Consider the following 17,462-nt stretch of genomic DNA (forward strand, 5'->3'; position numbering starts at 1 on the left):
CAGCAGGGCACACGGCTCCAACCACATGTGGAGGAGCATTGGCTAGGGTCATGCACGTTAAATTCATGATAACTACCAAACAAAAATGAAGCATTTTTCAGTCCCTCAAGGCTTACCATGCTCATTTCACTTGATTTCCCCAGTTTGTTTCACTTTATTTTTCAGTGGTCAATCTTCAAACTTAATAGTGCCACTGACAGTCATGAATTTAGTTTCACTGAAAACAGAATAAAATCACTTGCCACTCTCTTTAAAATTATATATATATATATATATATATATTTAAGGATTTTATTTATTTGAGAGGCAGGGTTACAGAGAGAGGGAGAGACAGAGAGAAAGGTCTTCCATCTACTGGTTCACTCCCCAAATAGCCACAATGGCTGGAGATGGGCTGATATGAAGCCAGGTGCCAGGAGCTTCTTTTGGGTCTACCACATGAGTGTTGGGGCCCAAGCACTTAGGCCATCTTCCACTACTTTTCCATAGCAGAGAGGTGGAGCAGAGGAGGAGCAGCTGGGACATGAACCAGCACCCTTATGGGATGCTGGTGCCACAGGTAGAGGCTTAGCTTACTTTGCCACACCACTGGCCCCTAAAATAATTTGTATTTTAAAAGAAAAGATCTCTTTTACAATTTGGCTAGAATTTAACCAATTAACATTGATTTCTGCTTAATGAAGGCTATAACTAATGATAGTGCTTTTGATTAATTTGATGTGATTTTGCTATTATTGAATACAAAAAGTTATAATTTTCAAGAGTGACAATATCAATGCTCAAATAAGACCTTGATTTGAGCTCTCCAATGTATCTAAAATTTCAAGAAGTGACTTGGCTTAAATCTTTGACTTTTCTTCAGAAATAACACACAGTAGTCATTTTAGAGGAAAGTTTCTGACAAGTAAATCTGTATTCCACAAAATCTGATCTGTCACCTCAACTCAATATTTATCATATTTTTGGGCCTGTGCTTGATCGTCGGGGACATTGAGGTACACAGAGCCAAGAACCGAAAGAACACTTGTGGCGCTGTATGCAGATGTGTCATTCCTTATTCAGGGAGCAGCATCAGTGACCATATCACAGCAGCAGCAGCCCACAAGGTCAGGCCCTTTTTATTCAGAGTTAGATGATAGTGGCCATTAGCTGAAGACTTAGTAGAAGATGAATCAGCTTCACTGGGCTGGCAGCCCTGCAGAAAACCCATCATTCTTATTGTGTCTGCTGACCAGCAGAAAACGTGTCTATACTGGAACCTGTCAGGTTGCCATGGAGGTACAATAAGAAGGCACAGCAGCTTATAGTCTGAACACTGTTACTTATTTATCTCCTTTTTCTTATGGTTCCTACATATATGCTTAAGAAATAAAGGCTAAATTAGTTAGAAAATGACACAATTGTGACATCAAATGCAGAAAAATAACAAGAAATATCTATTAGATCCATTTCTTTGATGCAAAATTACAAAATAATGGGGGCCTTCATGATGGCATAGTGGATAAGGCCAATGCCTGTGATGCCAGCATCCCATATAGGTGCTGGTTCAAGTCCCAGCTCCCTGCTAATGTAACTGGGAAAGCAGAAGATGGTCCAAGTGTTTGGACCTCTGCACCCATGTGGGACACCCAAATGAAGCTTCTTGCCCCTGGCTTTGGCCTGGCTCAAACCTAGTCATTGCACCCATTTGGAGAGTGAGTCAGTGTATGGAAGATCTCTCTGCCTCTGCTCTCACTCTCTGTAACTCTACCTTTCAAATAAATAATTTAAAATAAAAAATACAACATAATATATATTTTAGTGAGCTTTAAGCCAGCCCTAAATTTTGGTGTAACTCTAGTTAGCTTCTAACATTTGAGATTTATTGCTGAGCTTTTTGTACCATCAAATGATACAAATTAGAACACCATAATCTTTTAATCTAGATGATAATAAATATTTTACTTGTTACAAACCATAGCTGTATGAGTAATTATGCATATATATATATATAGTTGTTACTATTCATAGATGACAATATAAAGACAGCTAAATATTATCTACAGGAAAAAAAAGCCTGTTACATCTGGTAGCCAATACATATGCACTTAAGTAATTTTTGTTTACTAGAAATTTATTAGTAGGGCTAACAGTGTCATGTAGCCTATTAAGCCAATGCTTGCAACACCACATTTTTGTGTCCTGGCTGTTCTGCTTCTGAATGAGCTCCTTGAAAATGCACATGGAAAAGAACCTGAAGATGGTCCAAATGCTTGGGCCCCTGCCACCCATGTGGGAAGTTTAGATGGAGTACCTGGATCCTGGATTTGGAATGGCCCAGCCCTTGCCGTAGTGGCTATATGAAGAATGAAACAGCAAATGAAAGATCTCTTTCTCTGTCTCTCCCTCTGTTTTTCCTTGTCATTCTGCCTGTCATGTAATTAAATAAACCTTTTAAAATCTATGAGTATATTATTATATTCTCAAAAGTGCAGGAGTACCGGTTCCATTAATGGCCTACAGAAATATTAAGAAAATACAATGTGAATCTTGCTAAAATACTAGAGTTTTCAAGTTGAAACAAAAAGCCGTGTGTATTTTTTCACAAATTAAGAGAAATATGGATATAGACGGTGATACTAAATATCTTTGATAGTGAAATCTGTCTTACACATGATAATCATATTGAGGTTGATAGAATAATTTTTTATTGTTATGCTATGCATAGTCAAGTCTTTAAAGTAAACCTATCATGCATACATTTTAACCAAATGTATCAGTAAAAAAGTCTATGTATGTTTGTACAGAAAGTTTGGAGGCAAAGAGTGATGGAAAGTGGCCATCGCCATGGCTCAATAGGTTAATCCTCCACCTGTGGCGCCAGCACACCAGGTTCTAGTCCCGGTCGGGGCACCAGATTCTGTCCCAGTTGCTCCTCTTCCAGGCCAGCTCTCTGCTGTGGCCCGGGAGTGCAGTGGAGGATGGCTCAAGTCCTTGGGCCCTGCACCCGCATGGGAGACCAGGAGGAAGCACCTGGCTCCTGCCTTTGGATCAGAGTGCTGCACCAGCTGCAGGGCACCAGCCACAGCGGCCATTGGAGGGTGAACCAATGGCAAAAGGAAGACCTTTCTCTCTGTCTCTCTCTCTCTCTCTCTCACTGTCCACTCTGCCTGTCAAAAAAAAAAAAGTGATGCAAAGCATGAGAGCCCATGGGAAAAAGCAAATAGAATTAACAGGCAAACAATAAATATGAACAAAGAATATTTAGGTGTTCATGACAGTTTTCTTTTTTTTCTTTTCAGTAAAAGACTCTCAAATGGAAAGATTGGAAACAGATTTTTCAAATAAGCACATAACCTTTACTATCAAACAGGATAATGCAATTCCTAGATATGAAATGTGCAGTGTTCTACTCTTAACTCCTTGCACACAAAAATAGCATCTCTGTCATGATTTTCCCATCTCCAACCTCCAATGTTCTATGCCACTGCAGAGGGATCCACCTAAAAATGTAAATCTTAACTAGTTGCATACTGCTGCACAATTCCAACAGCTTTCCTCCAAGCGGTCTTCTCTGACCTGAGGCTAGAGTGACTTGTGTACTCCAGAAAGAGCAAAAAAGTTATTTAATTAGAGTATTTCATCATTTCCTGTAACCTCAAAGATGTCTATTTCATACTTTAGTACCCTAACGGATGGAAGATTACAGCACTTATGACATGTTAATTAAACCTGGGAGTGCAGTGGCAGATGGCCTAAGTCCTTGGGCCCTACACCCATGTTGGAGACCAGGAGAAGCACCTGGCTCCTACCTTTGGATCCACATGGTGCACCAGCTGCACCGCACCGGTTGCAGTGGCCACTGGAGGGTGAACCAACGGAAAAGGAATACCTTTCTGTCTCTCTCTCTCTCACTGTCCATTCTGTCTGTCAAAAAAAATTCAGTAATTTAATAGAGACATCTGTGATTAGTTACCTACCATATCCACTAACCATTAGATGGTAGACTCTGAATAATAACTGAAAGGCCATAACCTGCAAACCTATCTGAATGCTTATATGGATTCTTTTTAGCTTTTGTTTTCCCCATATTAATTATGGGTTCCTTAGGTAAAAAAAATGCACTTATTTTTCTTAAAAAAATCCTCTAAGTTGAAAATGAAACAAAAGAGCTGTGGATTTTTATAAACAGAATGTAGAATTTTGGTAAAATAGAAGCCATATAAGTGTGTATACATTCTAGTCTTATTTCTGCACATGACTTTAAGACAATCCCTTAAATTCACTAAGTCTCAAGACACTATTGTTGTAATCCTAACTTTTCTGTAAATATATCAAAGAAGATGATATACAGAAAGAATTTGGAAAAGTAAAGAGTAAAGCATTACAAATATTTACACACAAACTATTAGGAAATACAATCTGGGACAAGAAACATTTGGTTCTATTTTTAAAGCATTTCAGATAATGCTTAATTCCATGAATTAAGTACTATTAATTAGAAAGTGAAAATTAAACATCTATGAGGACCATAACCATGTGATTCTACCTAAAACTGATCTCATTATAGTTGTATAGCTATGAACTCCAAAATGCTGCCAAATACTAGAAAACAAGATATAAAAAAAGAACACCTCTGGATCTCAATAGCAGTTTTCAGTGAGGTACATGGTTGATTATTTGCAGTAAATAATCTTATCAGACAGTAAGATGGAAATTCTGTATCCATTTATAAGTGAATAAAAAACTGATCATAAATACTATGTAAGGTTGTCAAAAGAGCAGTCCACTGTGAGGGATTATGCAGAACCTGAGATCTTTTGATTGAGGATACCCAACTGTCAGCAAGATAAGTCATATTGTCTACTGAAACAGATTTTCTATAGAGGAATCTTGAAAATGGTGCCTCGGTTGTGAGTATTGTGGTCCTCATTTTAGTTTTTTTTTTTTTTGTCTGCCTCTCCAAAGAGCAAATCTCCAGTCTTCTGTTGGGATGGATGGTGCAATCTTTTGGTTGAATAGGGGTATAAAAAGGATCAAGAATTTATACTTCTTAAATCCAAATGCTCATAATACCCTTCACAACTTTGGGATCACAAATAAGAAATTATTTTCAGAAATCTGTTTTAGCCTTGCTTTTCTTAGTATCACTGGGAAACCACTTTCCCATATTCCAAAACTGTTTGACATATCTTGACAGCTATTTATCCCTTCCCTGTTCACTCTGCTCCATCATAATATGCTTTTTTATATGTCCTAACATTAATCCCTACAGGTTTAAATAAAATGCACTTAACTGAAAGTTACATTCTTATTATATTTATATTTCATATTTGTTATGTCTGAAATATTAATCATATATTTATGTATTATTCTACCAAAGCTAATGAAAATAAATATAGGATTTACCATTCCTTCCAATATCAATAAAAAGACTTATGGATTGAGACTGATTCCTTAAGAGCTTGGATTTCATAGTGAGACTATTTTGCATGAAGTAAATATTCTGGTGTATAAACTATATGTTAATACAATTGCAAATACATTCTGAATTAATATAACAATTATAACTTTTTATGCTCAAATCTTTCATGAATCTGTTGCTTTGTTTCTATCCATTAGTAATTATTAAAAATATTATTCCTAAATCAAGTTCTGCTAGAATTATTAATGCAGACATTTAAGCCTACGATAAAAAAACTTAAAAATTATCTTATATTAAATTCTAAATTAAAGTAATTTAGGAATCTAGACTTGTATTTTTGGGATTGAGAAAGTTATCATGTAGTGGAAATAATTTTTAAAGCATGCATATATGTGACTAACTAAAATTTCTATTTTGTTTTGTTTTTCTTTTTTTAATTTTTTTATTTATTTGACAGATAGAGTTAGTGAGAGAGAGAGACAGAGAGAAAGGTCTTCCTTCCATTGGTTCACCCTCCAAATGGCCGCTATGGCTGGCGCGCTGTGCCGATCCAAAGCCAGGAGCCAGGTGCTTCCTCCTGGTCTCCCACATGGGTGCAGGGACCCAACCTCTTGGGCCATCCTTCACTGCCCTTCTGGGCCACAGCAGAGAGCTGGACTGGAAGAGGAGCAACCAGGACCTTAGACTAGAGTAGTAAGTTTCCATCCTATGCTGCCATCTTGAAACTCCCCTTTGATTTTATTTTTCAGTTATTGGGGGTATTTGGATCCTTTTGTGTTCCATATGAATTTCTGTATAGTTTTTTAAAATTTTCTGCTAAAAGTAACTACTGGGATGTTATAAAAAATCATTTGAATCTATAGATCACTTAGAATCTTATTGAATTCACATATATACTTTATAATTCATGAATGCACTATATATTTCTACATATTTTTAGATCATTAATACTTTGCATAATCCTTTGTAAGTTCCAGCGTTTAGATATGTTATTTCCTTGATTTACTTCATATTTAAGTACTTTATTCCTTTTGATACTATTGAAAATCCAATTGTTTTCATTTCCCTTTATTTTTATTTTAAAAATATTTTATTTATATAGGTGAGCAAATTTTGTGTGCTTAATACATATGGATTTAGGAGCATAGTGATAATATGACGTTTTAAAACATTATTTAAATCAATATTTAAAAAACACAAATGACTCAGCAGAGAAACGTGTCACATGTAAGTTGGAAAGAAAGGCTCAGATGCTAGTAAATAGCCATTAGATAGTAACTGACCTGAAGCAGGTAGTACAACCTCCACGTAGGATCCTCTGAGTGACAGAGACCAGGAAGCAGGAGGGAGCCCAGCAGAGGGCAGGGCCAGGGGTGAAAGCCCACCCGCTGCAGGCAGGCTGGAGCCCTGGAGAATGAAGTTTTGGTACTGAACCCAGATCTCCCCTCTTATTTTTTCCCATCTGGCATGGCAACGCTGTGGAGGATTTTGATTGGTTGCATCTTTTGTGATGTCTCATGGCTATCAATCATGAGAAGCAGCATAAACACCACATAATCTTGTGAGATCATGACGCCATATCATTGTCCAGTTCTACGGTGGAGAGAGGTCTGAGGAGGGTCTGTGCTGCTGGGAGGTTCATCTACTGTTCTCTGAGGGTCTTTCCCCACAGGATTCCATACCCCTCAGAAGCCATGAGAAGGTGAGTGCAGGGCAGATGTGAGAGATGGGGAAGGCGGTGAAGGCTCTGGAGTCTGTGGTCCTGTCTTGCTGGCAGCACAGCACTGCCCTCAGCCCCTCTGTCCACAGGGTCAGGGCTGGGCTGACACCTGGACTCTAGGAGTCCTGCCCTTTCCTGGCAGGGACTTTTCAGCCCAGAAGCCTTGGAGTCCTCTCTGGGCAGCTGTGTGGCGTCAGCCTCATGTCTTCCCTGATAGTGCAGTGGGGACCACATGGTCACTAGGGAGAACCTGGGCTGTGTGATGGGGTTCATGCCCATGAGGGGCTGTCATTTATGGGGTCCTCGGCTCCTCTCTTCTTCGCAGGGTGACCTGATTCCCCAAGTTTCCCAAAAGTGTAAGAAGCAGGGTCTCAGTCCGGGACCTTGACCTCTCAGCATAGCTCTCTCTGGCGTCTGACCTCACTTCATGTTGCCCACATAAGTGTCATAGACTAGCTAAATCAAAAACAAAACAGGTTTATTGGCTCAGAATTTTTGTCGAAGTGTTAGAGAGTAGAGTGCAATCACAGGGAAGGGGTAGGGAGAAAACAGCAGAGGAAACTACATGCAAATTGCGGGGCACTGTGGACATATGTGGAGGGTGATGATGTGCAGAGCTCAAGACCCCAGTAGCCGAGAGCCTCAGCACCATCCCTGGAATGAGCTGAGGCCAGACTGCAACAGCCTAAGTCACTGGTGATAAAGCTGTGGGAAGAGCCTGGCATGGGCCTTTTTGGAGCACTGTGGGGAGGGGGGACAGTGTACCTGCAAACCTAGAGGGAAAAAAGGGGACATATTTCTCTCTCCTCAATCATCCAGCAGTGCCGTCATGTAACTGGCTGAGAGAAGGTTGGCACCATTTTTGACATACGTAACAGATGCACCAGCTCATGTTTGTGTGCCCAGCAACCAGCTGAGAGGAGACGTTTGAGAATGGATGGGAGAATTGACAGGGGGCTGAACGTTCATGACTGTGGGATGCTAGGGTGCCAGGACTGTGAAAATGCAGTGGGTGTGTGGGAGGGTGCAGGGTGTGTCTGGTCCTTTGGGCAATCATTGTGGTTGGCTCCACATGCTCTGTACCTGATTTCCTGGTGAGGGTCGTTGTTGCAGAATCCATGTTCACAGAGAGAACTGGATAGATTCTTTGTGTTGTTCTTGTGGCAGTGAGTATGAAAATTATACCCACTGGTGCTCATGCATAGGCACTAGTCTCCTTTGAGGAGAGTGGGTGAGCATGAGAATATGCCAATGGAGCAGAACAAGTCTCCCTTCTGGTAAAAGAGAGGAGATTTACCACGTCCATCTTGGGTGTCACCCTGGGCACTCCCTTAACCTTAAACACTGTGCAGAACTCCTTGACCGCACCCAGCATTATTCACCTCTGGGTATTAATTGAGAGAACAGACACTCTCCTAAGCCAAGGAAGCACAGTCCAAGATAAAAGACACGACAGAGGGAAAAAATAAATATAACTACAAATGCCTAATAATAAATGAAACAATTCAAGAAATAAGAATATGGAAGACAACACAATGATCCCAAAAGAACAAAACTTTTCAATAATAGAATATGATGGAGAGATTGAAGAAATGCCAGAAATGGAATTCAAAAAATTGATCATAGTATTATAAGTAATGAAAACCAAATTCATGAACTAAAGAACTTTGTAAGAGGAAGGTGTCAGGTCATAGCAGGTGGAACCACTGCCTGCAGTGCTGGCATCCCATACCAGTGCCAGAAGGTGTCCTGGATGCTCCTCTTCTGATCCAGCTCTCTGTTGTAGCCTAGGAAAGTTTTGGAAGATGGCCCAACACCTTGGGACACTGCACCTGCATGGGGGACCTGGAGGAGAATCCTGGCCCCTGTCTTTGGATAGGTGCAGCTCCATCCCTTCTGGCTAACTGCAGAGTAAGCAAGCAGATTGAAGGCTCTCTTTCTATCTCTCTCTCTGCCTTTTCTTCTCTGTGTAACTCTTTCAAATTAATAAATCATTTAAAAAAAGAAATTAGTACATGACAAAAAAGAAACGTTTCCCAGTGAAATTGAGATGTTAAAGTGAAAACAAAATGAAATATTAGATATGAAAAATTCAACTGAACAAATAAAAAATGCAGTAGAAAGTCTTAAGAACAGACTCGATGAGGAGGAAGAAAGAATATAAGAGTTGGAAGACAAATCTCTGGAAATTTAAGACAGCTCCAAAAAAAAAAAAAAAGAAGAAGAAGAAGAAGAAGAAGAAGAAGTTAGAAAGCTAAAAGCAGTATCAGAGATTTATGTGATATTATCAAATGACCCAAGATACGTGGCTTTACAAATTTCTGAAGGTGTGAAAAGAGAAAAAGGATTAGAAGGTTTATTTAGTAAAATAATTACAGAAAAAAAATCCATAATTTGGAGAAAGGAAGGGATGTCCAAGTACAGCAAGCACACAGAACTCCTAATGGATATGACCAGAAACGATCTTCACCATGACACATTGTAGTCAAACTCTCCACAATAAAACATAAAGATTGTAAAATGTGCACCAGAGAAACAACAGTACACTTTCAGAGGATCTCCAATTAGACTCACAGCAGACTTCTCATCAGAAAACCCACAGCCTAGAAAAGAATGGCAAGATATATTCCAAATCTAAAGTGAAAAAAACTGTCAACCTAGAATACTATATACTGCTAAGCTTTCATTTATGAATGAAGGTGAAATAAAGACCTTCCATAACAAACAGAAATCAAGAGTTTGTCACCACTCCTCCAGCCATACAAAAGATGCTTTAGAATGTGCTACACACAGAAACATAGTCATCACTACAAAAGAAGGTGAAACCAGAAAATCTCCCAAAGTTTACAAGAAATCCAAAGTAAACAACAGTAATATTTATGTAAAAATGGCAGGGCCAATATGTTACTTATCAATAGTCACCCTGAATGTAAATGGCCTCAACTCTCCAGTGAAAAGATACAGACTGGCTGAATGGATTAAAAAACAAAATCCATCTACTTGCTGCCTACAAGAAGTGCATCCCCCAAAGATAAACCCAGACTGAAAGTGAACGGATGAAAAAAGTTATTCCATGCTGACAGAAACCAAAACAGAGCTGGAATAGCCATCCTAATATCAGACAAAATAGAATTTAACACAAAAACTGTTTAAAAAAAAAGAAAGTATCAATTCAACAGGAAGATGTGGCTAGTGTTATTGTATATGCACCTAATTAAGGGTTATTTGCTATTTAAAAGAAATGTTAATGGGTCTAAAGGGAGACATAAACTTCAAAACAGTAGTAATGGGGGACTTCAATACTATATTTTCAGCAATGGACAGATCAACCAGACAGAAAATCAGAAAACAACAGAGTTAATTTTTATATAGACCAAATGGACCTAACAGATATCTACAGAACTTTTCATTCTACAGATGCAGAATATACATTCACATCAGTAGTGCATGAAATATTCTTAATGATAGATCAGATACTAGGCTACAAAGCAAACCTCAGGAAATTAAAAAAAATGAAATCATACTATGCTTCTTCTCTAAAGACAATGGAATGAACTTGGAAATCAGCAACTCAAGAATCTCTAGAACATATGCAAACACTTGTATACTGAACAATATGCTCCTGAATGAATAGTGGGTCACTGAAGAAATAAAAAAAATAAAAAAAATTCTGGAATGAATGAAGATTATGGGGAGCAACTCGGACTAGACTAAGTTACTGGAATTAAGACTTATTCTATGCATCTGCTCTCCCACAATATGGCGCTGAGAAGGGAGTAAACAACTTCTATGCAGCTGCCTCTCGCCAACTTGAATGATGACCTGCAGGAGCTGATCCTGCTCCTGATTGGAGGAGAGCAGCGTACTCGGCATGTGGGTAGCAGAGTTGGGATTGGTGGAAGATACCAATACAATACATCAATACAATACAATACATCAAAACTTAGGGGATATAGCAAAAACAGTGTTAAGAGGAAAGTTTATAGTAGCTGGTAACTACATGGAGAAATTGGAAAGGCACCAAATAAATGAGCTATCAGTGCATCTTAAGGTCCTAGATAAACAACAGCAAACCAAACCCAAAACTAGTAGGAGAAAGGAAATACTTAAAACTAGAGAAGAACTGAACAAAATTGAAACCAAAAAAAGAATACAAAATATCAGCAAAATGAAAAGTAGACTTTTTGAAAAAATAAACAAATTGATGTGCCATTGGCCTAAGTAACCAAAAAGGAGGAAGAAAACCAAGAAATAAAAGTAGAGTTGAAAAAGGAAATATAATAACAGATACCCCCCCCAAAAAAAAGAATCATCAGAAATTACCACAAAGAGCAGTATGCAAAAAAATAGGGAAACATAGAAGAAATGATTAGATTTCTGGACTCATACAATTACCTAAATTTAGCACACAGAAAACCTAAACTGGCCAATAGATAGAAACTGAATCAATAATAAAGACAATCCCAGCAAAGAAAAGTACAGGACTGGATGGCTTCACTGCTAAATTCTACCAGACATTTAACGAAGAACTAAATACAATTCTTCTCAATCTATTCAAAACAATTGAAAGAGAGGGAATCCTCTCCAACTCCTTCTATGAAGCCAGCATCACCTCATTCTTTAAACCTGAAAAAAATACAACAGAGAAACATTGATATAAAAATCAACAAAATACTAGTCAATTGAATCCAACAACACATCAGAAAGATCATTTTTCCAGAACAAGTGGGATTTATCTCACATATGCAGAGATGGTTCAATATATGCAAATCAATGTGATACCTTGCATTCACAAACTGAAAAACAAAAACCATATGATTAGCAAATAGATGATTTCAAAGCTCTCTATGATGAGAATTACAAATCATTAAAGAATGAATAGAAGAAGACACAATAAATCCAAAATGGTCCCTGTTCATGGATTAGAAGAATCAATATCATCTAAATGACCATACTGCCAAAAGCAATTTACACATTTGATGCTATGCCAATAAAAAATACCAAGGACATTCTTCTTAGACATAGAGAAAATGATACTGAAATCCAGATGGAAACACAACAGACCTCAATAGCTAAAGGAATCTTATACAATAAAAACAAAGCCAGAGGCATCACAATTCCAGATTTCACAATTTACTGCCAGACATGTATCATCAAAACATCCAGGTACTGCAGGAAAACAGATGGGCAGACCAATAAACAGAATAGAAATTACAGAAATAAATCCATATATCTACAACCAATTTATCTTTGACAAAAGAGTGAAAATCAACCCCTGGAGTCTCTTCAACTGGCATAGACAAAGAGTTCTTGGAAAAGACCCCAGATGCCCAGTGAATCAAAGGCAAAATTGGTAATTGAGATTATATCAATGAGAGAAGATTCTGCACTGCAAAAGAAACACTCAGCAAAGTGAAGAGGCCACCACAGAATGGGAGAAATCATTTACAAACTATACCACTGATAAAGGATTAATAACCATAGTATATAAAGAACTCAAGAAACTGAGCAACAATAAAAGAAACAATCCAGTTAAGAGATAGGCAAAGGACTTAAACAGTTAATTTTCAAAACAAGAAATCCAAATGTGTCAACAGACACATGAAAAAATGATCAGGATCACTATCTATCATGGAAACACAAATCAAAACCATATTGAAGTTTCACTTCACATCCATTTGAATGGCTTTCATACATAAGTCAACAAACAATAAATCCTGGTGAGAATGTATGTAAAAAGGTACCCCAATTCACTGATGTTACAGCAACATTGGAAGACAGTATGGTGATACTTCAGAAACCTGAATATAGATCTACCATGTAACCCAGCCATTCTGCTCCTGGGATTTTGACCAATGGAATTAAAAGTTGCATATGCAAGAGTTATCTGTACCCTATGTTTATTGCAGCTCAATTCACAACACCTAGGATATCTAATCAATCCAAATGTCCATCAACTGAAGACAAGTTAAATTATGGGGTATGCACACCATGGAATACTACACAGCAGTAAAAAAAAAAAGAAAACCTATCAGTTGGAAAAAAAGGATGTAACAGGACAACATCTTCCTTAGTGAAAAAAGCCAGGCCACAAAAGTTAAATATGGTCTCTATTATCAGCGATAACTAAGAAAACACCTAAATAGTAATCTATAGAAGTGGAATTAACATTTTGAGATTTCACAACTTTGAAAAACACTTGTCTTGACTGTTGAGAAAAGTTTTTTTCATGTACTTTGTGGAACTCTTAGTATACTTCATTGAATGTGTATAAAGTTAATTGAAAATAGTTCTTAGGCCGGCGCCGCGGCTCACTAGGCTAATCCTCCGCCTAGCGGCACTGGCACACCGGGTTCTAGTCCCGGTTGGGGCGCCGGATTCTGTCCCGGTTGCCCCTCTTCCAGGCCAGCTCTCTGCTGTGGCCAGGGAGTGCAGTGGAGGATGGCCCAGGTGCTTGGGCCCTGCACCCCATGGGAGACCAGGAAAAGCACCTGGCTCCTGGCTCCTGCCATCGGATCAGCGCGGTGCGCTGGCTGCAGCGCGCTGCCCGCGGCGGCCATTGGAGGGTGAACCAACGGCAAAGGAAGACCTTTCTCTCTGTCTCTCTCACTGTCCACTCTGCCTGTTAAAAAAAAAAAAAGAAAATAGTTCTTAGTAAAAATAAGACTGGGAGTAGAAGAAGGTGGAGGAAGAAGAGTGGGAGTGTGAGGAAAAATCACTATATTCCTAAAGTATTTACAAATAAATGAATAAATTGTTAATTCCAAAAAATGATAAAAGTTGAAGGTCTGACATTTCCTTAATCCAAAATAAAAATAACCAAAAAGTATCATATTAGCAATAAAACAGATACACAGACCAAAGGAGTTGAATACAGAGAGACTAAGAGTGGGCATTTGGCCTCTCAGTTAAGATGCTTGCATCCCATATTCCAGTGTTTTCATTCAATTCTCAGCTCTGGCTCCTGACTCCAGCTTCCTGTCAATGCAGAATATGGGAGAAAGTGGTGATGGGACAAGTAATTGGGGTCTTTGCCACCCACAAGGAAGCCAGGATTATGTTTGTGGATTCTGGCATCTGGCTCTGGTTCCAGTTCCATCTCAGACCTGGTCATTGAGATGAGAGTAGCATTCATTCCATCATTCTCCCTTTTTTTCTCTCTCCCTATGCCTCTCAAATTAAAAAAAATATATTAATACTAAGGACAATCATTTAATATAATAAGCTATGCTAATAAAAGAAAATCAATCTTTGATAAATTCATTGATAGAGAAAAAGCTGACTAAATTCAGCTTATGATTTAAACCCTAAACAAACTGAATTGAAGAGAATCTCGCCACAGGAAGGGCGCCTATGTAAAATCAATAGTAAATTCCTTCAAAATGTGAATGAGGCATAGATATTTTAACACTTCTATACAGCAATGTAATCGATGATTGTGCTAAAGAAATCATACACACACAAGGAAAAACTCCAGATTGCATACAAAAGAGCAAACATGCCTTGTAACATCTAAGACATATTTGCAAGCAAGAGACATTCTGAGGTATTCACTAAAATCCCAAAGTAAAACTCAGTGATGTTCAGAATATAAAATAAAGATATAAGCATGAATCGTATTTCTATACAGTAGCAATGAGAATCATGAAAATACAATTAGCATTAGCATTCAATGTAGCATCAAAGTGAAAATATTACTAAGAAATTTAAAAAATTGGATTTTATACTAGAAAAGAAAAATATAAGAGCACGCAATTTTTAAAACACAGCAGTGATTTCAGTAAGACATTTTAATTTTAATACAGAAAAAATATGGTTGCTATTAGTCATTGAAAATGAAATCAAATCTTGGGAAATATATCAATTCATATATAGTAAAATGATTCAGCCATAGACAAATGTTGCCAGGGACAGGAAGAGCATGGAACCCTCATAAAATTCCAGTGCAGCCATTATGGACAATCATTTGGCAGTTTCTCAGCATGTTCTACATGGGACTGTTTATTGCCTCAGTAGTTTATCTCCCAGGCATGCCACCAAAAGATACAAAATCCACACACCAATAAAGGTTCACTGCAGCAATATTCATGAAAGCAACCCAAATATTAATATGTAAGAAAAACAGCATGCTGTATATCTTTTGTAATGGCATACTATTTGGCAATACAAATCAATTAAGAAATGAACGACCACAAAAATAATGAAAGTCAACATATTTTAAGAAACAGAGGAAATCAGAAGCAAAACCCCACACATTGTAGCATATCCAAAAGAATGGCTGACCTCTGGAGACTGAGTTTAGATTAATGCCTGTCTGGGGCTACTGGTGGATGAGGAGTTATTGTAAATAATATGAAAAATTTGGTGATAAATGAAAATGCATTTATATTAGACTGTGCTTATGATTATAGAACTCCAAAAATATGACAAAGCATGGAATACTCACTTGAAACATCATGGCTGGGCAGAGAGGCTCCTGACTTTGGGCTTCATAGAAGAAACTGAAGACAAACATGACAAGGTTTCACATATTATGCTCATTTTGGTTCAAATATATTTAAGACCATAAACACAAGGGGTTCTTATCATCAGTGGACAATGTTTAGTATGAAAGAAGTGTGCATTTAAGAAATTTTTGCACCAAAATTAACATTTAATTCCATATTTCTTATTTGATCTTGCAGACAGCTCCCAACACATCTTCCGTAGTGCAGGCTCCGCGCCCTGCAGGCGCTGGGAGAGGAGCTGGGCCTCCAGGTCGTGGTCCAGAGGGCCACTCCGCTCCTGCAGGGTCACCCATGACTGTGTCCTGTTGCGGCCCCCACCTGACTTGTCCCCGTTGCTCCACTTGTGCCCGCGGAAGACGCCAGGGTGGCAGGAACCCAGCAGGCCGGGTTGTTGGCGCTCACTTCCGCAGCGCCGACACCCACTGGCTCAGCTCATTCACACACTTGCACTGCAGGTGGGCGGTCTGGGGCCCGCCCGCGTCCTCCGTGTAGATGACCCGCATGACGAGGGAGCTGCAGAAGCTCTTCTCCACCTTTTCGGCCACCTGGATGTGGGCCAGCTTGAGGAGGGCGCTGTTCCTGGAGCCGGGCGTCTGGGAGAAGCTGAGGGCCTCGGTGGTGAGGGAGAAGCAGAGCTTCCTGAAGGAGGTGGCCAGGGGATCCTTGGCCTTGGTCCTGTGGACGAAAAGCGGCCCCTCCTTCACCGGCAGCACCTGCAAGCTCAGAGAAGGCTGCAGGTGCAGCTCCGCCTCCTCCTCCTCAATGTCCAAGAGCTTGGTGATGAAGTCCTTCAGCGGCCCCACGCCCGGCACACTGTGGGCTGCAGAGGCTCCATCCACGCCTCCTTGGCCCTGGGCACCATCGTGTCCGTGTTGCCCGCGTTCTGAATGGCTTGGGACAGCAGGAGCAGGGTACGACTGGTTCGGGCGTTCGCGTGCCGCTCCCGCAGGGAGAAGAGCTTGGGCGACATGATGGCCGGAGAGAAGAAGCGCGGACACACGAAGCCGGGGATGGCGAGGAGCCGCACGTTCTTACGCTGGGCGTTGGGGAAGAGCGGGTGGAAGGTGGCGCGGACCACGGCGGGGCATGCGCGAACCCAGCGACAGCTTGCGCTCAGCAGCGCCCTCAGGTGGGCGCGCAGCGTTTGTACACTCTGCTCCAGCACCTCAGCCTAGGTCTGCAGGCAGAGCAGCCCAGAGCACCATAGGTCCTTAACTTCCACCTTGCTGTTGCCCAGCTCCACGTACTTCTCTTCAAACACCCAGTCAAGGATGGGGCCCAGCACGCCTTGCAGATTCCACACCCTGCCACCTTCAGAAAAGACTCTGTAGAGTTGGAGGCCAGAGAGTTGCTGCAAAAGAGCAGTTGGCCTCGCTGTTGCAGCCCAGCTCCAGCTGGAACAGCAGGTCCAGGCATTCCATATATTGTAATTCCATATATTGCAATTCCATATACACTTAAAGAAATACTTCAATTTTCTTATTGAAACAATTTAAAAGATGTATTTAGCAACAATTTAAGGTAAAGCACTACCTCCTAAGTGCTCTACTTAGCGATTTTATGTACAGTAATACTCTACAAGTGGGATTAACTTCAAAAGAAACATGTAGGAACAAGGAAAATACACTACTACTAGTAAATAATTAACTTTACGTCAAATCTTCTAACAAAGCAAAAGAGAAAAGACAGTGTTACTTTTATTATATGCAGGGATAAATAAACCAGGTTTGATTGTCATTGCTATTTTCAAGATTCTGTGTCACTAAAATCCATATTAAAAGGGGTCACTATGAGAGAAACCCTTAGTATTGATGACAATAGATTTTTCAGC

The 17,462-nt window shown here is 39.6% G+C and overlaps 1 long non-coding RNA gene and 1 pseudogene across 1 annotated transcript in view; both read right to left on the bottom strand.

Moving 5' to 3' along the window:
* LOC127489612 (protein CDV3 homolog pseudogene) overlaps window positions 1-8,244 on the bottom strand; it is a 15,429-nt pseudogene extending 7,185 nt beyond the window's left edge.
* LOC103346421 (ras GTPase-activating protein 4B) overlaps window positions 1-17,082 on the bottom strand; it is a 121,123-nt gene extending 104,041 nt beyond the window's left edge. The window contains exon 1 of the long non-coding RNA XR_011387019.1: window positions 15,571-17,082. This is a non-coding gene — a long non-coding RNA (ras GTPase-activating protein 4B). The remainder of the gene's footprint in view (window positions 1-15,570) is intronic.
* Window positions 17,083-17,462: the final 380 nt, after the last annotated feature.

This window comes from Oryctolagus cuniculus, chromosome 3 (assembly GCF_964237555.1).
Source record: "Oryctolagus cuniculus chromosome 3, mOryCun1.1, whole genome shotgun sequence".
Taxonomy (NCBI): Eukaryota; Metazoa; Chordata; class Mammalia; order Lagomorpha; family Leporidae; genus Oryctolagus; species Oryctolagus cuniculus.